The sequence below is a fragment of the Gossypium raimondii genome, chromosome 10 (assembly GCF_025698545.1).
Source record: "Gossypium raimondii isolate GPD5lz chromosome 10, ASM2569854v1, whole genome shotgun sequence".
Taxonomy (NCBI): Eukaryota; Viridiplantae; Streptophyta; class Magnoliopsida; order Malvales; family Malvaceae; genus Gossypium; species Gossypium raimondii.
Genome location: NC_068574.1, coordinates 19,298,624 through 19,306,451, shown reverse-complemented (window position 1 = coordinate 19,306,451; position 7,828 = coordinate 19,298,624). Strand labels below are relative to the sequence as shown.

The window sequence follows — 7,828 nt, the reverse complement described above, 5'->3', positions numbered from 1 at the left end:
TTAAGCGATCCTAGCCAGATGACGGCTAGTAGACACATAATTGAAAAGTGCAATGCTCAGTTTAGATCATGAAACTCGACTAAGTTGAGGTTCATAATATCTTTATTTAAGTCTATTATCTTGCATAGTTTTTAGGTTTATATGATTAAATTGTTGTAAATGTAAATGTCCCTGTGACCTCGCATAAATGCTAAGAAACCCTTAATCTAATATGATTAGTAAAATGCATATTTCACTAAGTAAAAGATCCGAAAGGACTAAGTTTGGTTTCCAACCTCATGAAAGGTCGAGTTGCCATAGAAGTATTTCCGAACATTGTTAGGCATGATAAAGTAAATTAAATTGATTAATATAATTATCCTAGCCCATTTAATGTTAATTGTTTTTGTTGCTAAAACCATTCATTCATACATCTAGATGATTTGCATTTAGATTTAAAATTGCATTAGGGATCAATCTTTGCATCTAGTTAATTTCACTTAGTCTAAACATCACCATTCAATTTATTGAGTTTTTATACCAAATTGTGAATTTATAATTTTACAAATAATCATTTAACATACATAGTCCCTGTGGAGACGATAACTCATTTTTATGTACTTATTACTTGAATGACTGTGTACACTTGCACAAACCATGTTAAAAGTTTTTGCCACCGTTATCGGGGACTGTTGCCTTAATCATTCTTTGTGAAATTATTTTTACAATTCAATTTTTATTTAATTTCTAACTTTACCAATTTATTCTTTATTCTTTATTTGTGATTTATTTATCATGTTATGAGTATAGATCGAATCATCGATCTATTACCTGTAGACCCTAAAATTGAGTGGAGATTTTGACAGAGAAGACACGAGAGATTTGCTCAAAGACAAGTTGAGATGGACCTTGGAAATCAAAATGATGGAAAAGGTAATAGAGAAAATCATATGCACAACCAAATCCTTATTGTTGATGATAGGGATTGTGGCATTAGACAATACGTTGTGCCACTCTGCAATGAATTAAATCTAGGAATCAAGAGGCTAGATATCGAGGCACCTCAATTTGAATTGAAACCAGTGATGTTTCAAATGCTCCAAATGGTGGGCTAGTTCAGTGGTATGTCCACAGAAGATCCACATATCCATCTTCGATTATTCATGGGGGTGAGTGATTTGTTTATGTTAGTTGGTGTGGTTGAAGATGCATTAAAGTTGAAGCTATTTTCGTACTTGTTGCAAGATCGAGCACGAGCATGGCTTAATTCATTGCCACCAAGTTCAATATCAATTTGGAAAGAATTAGCAAAAAGGTTCTTAGTAAAGTATTTTCCACCAAGCAAGAACACGAAGTTACAAAATAAGATAACCACTTTTCAACAATTGGATGACGAGTCCTTTTACGAGGCAGGGGAAAGATTCAAGGAATTGCTTCGTAAGTGTCCTCATTATGGGATTCCTTATTGTATTCAGTTGGAGACGTTTTATAACAGTCTCAATGCATATGCAAGATTTATGATAGATACTTCTACGAATGGTGCAAGGCTTACAAGACCATCGAAAGGGTCACTGGAAATAATACCAATTGCTGACAAATCAAGCAGTTTCTGGAGGACGAGTAGCTGGAGTGCATGAAGTGGACACGCTGAATTGATACTCTGCTCAGGTATCTTATATTTCCTTAATGCTAAAACAATTTACAACTAATGGTTTGAATAACTTTGTAGCTCAATCACCAAGTTGGTATGATGTTGTTTCCTATGTGCATTGTGGGGATGGTCATTCTCTCAAGAATTTTCCTTCAAACCCAGAATCAGTTTGTTATATCAGGAATTAGTATCAAAATAGAAATGGACAAGGACCACAGTCCAACTTCTACAATCCATCATGGCGGAATCATTTGATCTTTTCCTGAAGTAACCAAGGAAATGGATCGATCACTCATATGCAATATAAACCCAACCAATCCCAAAGGTTTAGTCAACAAGCCTCAAAATCACCTCAAGCTGAATCATCAAACAATTTGGAGGACTTGTTAAAGGCGTACATGGAAAAAAATGACACTTTGATCCAAAGTCAAGTAGCAACACTAAAAAATCTGGAGAATGAGATGGGTCAATTAGCTATTGAGCTTCATAGTAGACCCCAACGAGCCTTGCCAAGCGATATAGAAAATCCAAGGAGTTTGGTAAGGAGCATTGCAAGGTGGTTGCATTACGAAGTGGTAAGATTTTGGAACCCAATGAGGTTTCAGTTGAAGATGAGCTTACTGAGAAGAAGGAAATTCAACCAACAATTGAAGTTCCTACACCAGAAAAATCAAATGTTGAGAAATTTGATGAGGTAAACCCTAAACTGGTAAATTTTGAGAAGCTAACACATTCTTTTGTAAATTTACCTCATCAGAAAAGTTGTCCTTATCAACCTAGAGTTCGATATCCTCAAAGACTTCAGCAGAATTAGTAGAAAAAAGAGGTGCAATTCAAGAAGTTCTTAGATGTTCTAAAGCAACTGCCCATGAACATTCCATTGGTAAAGGCTTTAGAACAAATGCCCATTTATGTTAAGTTTATAAAGGATATTCCATCCAAGAAGAAACGACTTAGTGAGTATGAGACTGTTACTTTGACACAATAGTGCAATGAGATCTTACATAACAAGCTACCTCTGAAATTGAAAGACCCTGAAAGCTTTATGATACCCTGTAACATCAGAAAATCATATTGCGATAAATATTTGTGTGACCTTGGAGCAAGCGTCAACTTGATGCCCAAATATATTTTCAAATTGTTGGGAATAGGTGAAGTAAGAACCACTACTGCGACACTTCAAGTTGTGGATTGTTCGTTAGCATATCCCGAGGGAAAGATCGAGGATGTTTTGGCAAAAGTTGATAAGTTTATTTTTCCTGCTGACTTTATTGTGTTAGAGTTTGAAGGAGATAAGGAAGTTCCGATCATCCTAAGGAGACCTTTCCTAGCCACTGGAAGAACATTGTTAGATTTGCAAAAAAAAAAAAAGAGAACTCACCATCCAAGTTCAAGATGATAAGGTAACATTTAATGTTCTAAAGGCCATGAAATTTCTCGATCCGATAGAGGAATGCTCAGTAATGGAGGAATTAGAAACCTTAGTTTCTATGGAATGAAAGAGCACTTTTGAAGAAGACCCGTTGGAGAACACTTTAGGGTCTGAACCCTTGGAAGATGAAAAAGGTAATGAAGTTATAGCTTTGATGGAAGCCAATCCGAGGAGTTATGTTCAACCAATACGGTTCAAACTAGTAGAGTTGGAAGTTCAGGAATTTACACAACCCAAGTTGTCAATCGAGGAACCGCCTAAGCTTGAACTAAAGGTACTTCTGTCTCATTTAAAATATGTTTATTTAGGTAATAGTTATACTTTGCCTAAGAATGTTTCAGCAGAATTGATAGAACACCAAGAGGAGAAATTTCTTGCTATTTTAAATAAATTTAAAAAGGCAATTGGTTGGAATACGAGGTATAAGCCCTTCCTTCTGTATGCTTAATATTATTTCCAAAACCGGGATTGAAGTGGATAGAGCAAAGGTGAATGTAATTGAAAGATTACCACCTCCAGTTAGTGTGAAAGGAGTTAGAAGTTTCTTAGGCCATGTTGATTTTTATCGTAGATTTTTCATAAATTTCTAAACCTTTGTGTATGCTTTTAGAAAATATATTGTTTCTTATTTTAACAAAGCATGTTTGGAAGCTTTTAAAGAATTAAAAATCCAATTAATATCATCCCCAATAATTGTTATACCTGATTGGAACTCACTTTTTTAGTTGACGTGTCATGTAAGCGATTTTGTTTTTGGAGCTGTGATAGGTCAAAGAAGAAACAAAGTGTTTCATCCTATCTACTATGCAAACAGAACTTTGCAAGAACCCAAATCAATTATACGGTAACTGAAAAAGAACTCTTTTCCATAGTTTTTGCTTTTGACAAGTTCCGTTTATATCTTATAGTTGCCAATTTTACAATGTTTACCGATCATGCTGCCATTAAATGTTTACTCATGTAGAAAGATGCTAAATCGAGGCTAATTCGTTGGGTACTTTTACTCCAGGAATTTGACCTTGAGATCCAATACAGGAAAGGTGTTGAAAATCAAATAGTTGATAATCTGTTGAGGCTGGAACAAAATGATGTAACTTTTTCACTTATTCCAATTAATGAGAATTTTTCTGATAAGCATGTCTTCGAGGTAAGTCGAATCTATGAAACACTTTGGTTTGCTAATTTTGCCAATTATTTAGCAAGTGGAATAATTGCTCGAGAAATGACATGCCAACAAAGGAAGAAATTCCTTCATAATTGTCGGTATTATTTCTGGGAAGATCCTTTTTTTGTTTAAACAATGTGCAAATAACATATCAGGAAGTGCATAGCTGAAAGTGAAATTAACGAGATTTTGTACCATTGTAATTCATCTTCAAGTGGGGGACACTTTGGTGGTTCCCGAACAACAACGAAGATTTTACAAGCTAGATTCTTTTGGCCTACAATATTTAAGGATGCAAATGCGTATGTGAAAAACTGTGATAGATGCTAAAGAACTAGAAGCATATCAAGGAGGAATGATATGCTTTTAACAAATATTTTAAAGGTAGAACTATTCAATGTATGGGGTATTGATTTTCTAGTCCTGTTTCCTTCTTCATATGGTAATAAGCATATTTTCGTAGCTGTGGACTATGTATCCAAGTGGGTTGAAGCTGAGGCGTACCCAAAAATGATGCTAAGGTAGTCATGCGATTGCTACATAAGCATGTAGTTACACGATTTGGGACTCTTAGAGCTATAATTAGCAATGAAGGATCTCACTTCTTAAATAGGTGGCTTAAGTGGTCGCTTGACAAGTATGATGTGAAGCATAAGAGTGCTACTCCCTATCACCCATAGTTAAATGGGCAAGTTGAAAGGGTGAATCGAGAAATCAAATGTATTCTTGAGAGGGTTTTTCACCTTAATAGAAAAGATTAGTCTCGAAGGGTCAATGATGCTCTATGGGCTTATCGAACTGTATTTAAGACACCGTTAGGAAAGGCTCCCTATCGGCTAGCTTTTGGAAAGGCATGTCATTTGCCGCTCAAATTGGAGAATAAAGCTCACTGGGCTTTAAAACAATTGAATTTGGATCTTAAGCAAGCTAGTGAGAGAAGGATGTTACATCTAGAAGAGTTGGAAGAGTTGAGGTTATTTTCATACGAGAATGTCAAGATGTGTAAAGAAAAATATAAGAGATGTCATGATAGTCATATACATCCTCTTGAATTTGGAGAAGGTCAGAAAGTGTTGTTGTTTAATTCGAGGCTAATGTTATTTTCGAGAAATCTCAAATCTTGATGGAAATGACCTTATACCATTTACAAAGTTTATCCATATGGAGCTATAGAATTGTACAACAACCACGGAGGTACGTTTAAAGTTAATGGTCAATATCTCAAGCACTATTAGGATGGTAAAGTTGAGCGAATTAAAACCTTGTTCAAATTAGTAGACCCTTAATTTTTCATAATTTTAATTTTTCATAAAAATTTAGAGATTATTTTCTTAAATTAGTACATTTAATTAATTCCGTCTAAGGAGATTGGAACTTAAGAAGGACCACTGTGACCCCTCCAACCTTTCCCGAGAATTAATTTAATGTCATCTTTTGAGAAGAAATTTTCTGATTCATTTTAATTTTTTTATTTTTCACTTTAATTTCTATTTTTAATGTTAATTTCATTTCTTTATGTTTAATAAGGGGTTCAAATTGGCCCAAGTACTAATTAGTTTATTTTATCTTAAACAGTCTAGTTGTAAATACAGTTTGAGTTCAAAGCCTGAAACAGTAAAGATGAAAACTTTACCTCATCAATGTCATCCATAAGGGTTCCCCAAAACCCTAAAATTGCCACCACCTTTTCCCTCCATCTATACTTTCTGCCCAATTCACTTAAGTAGCTAAAATTTTGCTACAAAATTGCCCAAATTCACCATTATATAAACCCCTCTCTGCCACTATAATCATCGCAACCCTTCAAGCAATTAGCATAAACCCTAGCCACTCATTCTTTTTCCTCTTAGTCATTGGCCTAAATCCAGAAAAATTTTCCCTAACTTTCTTCCTTTGTTACAAAACCCTAGCTTACTACCACCACAAGCCTTTTGTCAGAGCAACCATATCGCAGCCGCATTCCTATCGTCGCCACATCCTATCACCATCACAAACCTATTGTTGCTACAAGCCTATCACCGCCGCAAAATCTCTCGTTTCATCCATTGCCAAATTTTTCCTCTTTTTCAGGAAAAATCACCATGTCTCACAAAAGAACTAGATCTTCCAAGACCTCTAGCGAAAATCCCATTGTGATTCAAGACAAGGAAGTGAAAAAAAGGTTTGATTCCATCTTCAAAAATCAAACTATAATGCCAGAAAAAGGTTTTAACTTGGAAAGAAATGATAAGATGGTTGTGCCTTTGTCGATTCGAAAGACGATCGATGCCCTTAATTGGAATTATTTTTGCGATGCACGACCATTACCTGATGAGGAGTTAGTTTGAGAGTTCTATGCCAATTTGACTAAGTAGGATGCTACTGAAGTTCTTGTTCACAAGAAGAATGTACCCCTAACTTCTAAATCCATTAATGATTTTTTCAACCTACTTAATGTTGGAGAAGACGAACACTTTGTCATGATGACAGACATAAATTGGGATTTTCTTTAACAAGTGCTTAATGTTGTGACAAATCCGGGATCATAATGGATTATAAGAAAGTATGGTAGTCATTCTTGTCAAACGGAATATCTATAATCGTTTCCTAATGTATGGTTCTACTTTTTTCAATATAGTTTCATGCCTACCTCACACAGTTCCACCATCTCGATGGAGCGAATAATTTTATTGTATGCAATTATGACAAAAAGGTGTATCAATGTTGGGAAGTACTTACTTCCCATCATTGATAACTTTACTTTACTTAAGGGTCCAAGTTAAAACGAAAGTAAACCTGAAGGGCTCGTAGGTTCAAGGTTGCATCACAGCCCATGATCTTAAAAGGTTGGTGGAGAATGTCCATAAACTAAACCCAACTAAACCAAGTGAACCAACAGAACCAGAGACTGATGGGTCATCGAACAAATCCGAAATTGAGGCTAACTCAATTACTGAGACAAAAGAAGTAGAATCTGAGGAAGAACCGAACAATCAAGAACCGATAAAGGAATCGAAAATCTCTAAACCAAGAGAGGAGTCAAATGTTGATGAGCCAGTTGAACCAAGTGTTGATACTAAGTTGAATATTCCTATGCCCACTTCTTCAAACATTGTGAAGAAATCAGAATTGTTAATTATGATGGATATGATTAAATTTATGCATAACCGACAATAGGCTTATTGAAAATATGAAAATATTAGAGATGATTCTATGAGAAATAATTTTAAAAATATCTCTAACAATTTTGTTCCTAAGTTCTCAGATTATATCTTCAAGTCATGGAAGGAAGATGAGAATGCAAGCGAGGATGAAACATCAAAGGAGGAATATGAAGAGGATAAGTCAAATAAATAAAAGGGGGAAATTTCTTGTCTTTAGTATTTATTTCTTTTTAGGTTTTTGTTTTTGTTTTCTAGTTAGAATTTTTACTTTCGTATAATAAAATAGCAAGCATGAATAAATAAGCTCAATGCCTTTTCAATAGAAAAAGCAAAGTGATATGGTAATAGGAATGGACATGTCTAGAATTGGATTTTTGAGAAAGACTTGGTACTTAAGCAATCTTTATGACTCAACTCTCTTTTCTTACAACCCTACCTGGTGTTCAGTTTTCATTCAT

At 34.9% G+C, this 7,828-nt stretch overlaps 1 non-coding gene across 1 annotated transcript; it reads right to left on the bottom strand.

Moving 5' to 3' along the window:
• Nucleotides 1–1,332: 1,332 nt before the first annotated feature.
• On the bottom strand, nucleotides 1,333–1,438 carry LOC128034298 (small nucleolar RNA R71). Its single transcript, XR_008190428.1, has one exon. It is a non-coding gene; the product is annotated as a small nucleolar RNA R71 (small nucleolar RNA).
• Between the last annotated feature and the right edge of the window lie 6,390 nt (nucleotides 1,439–7,828).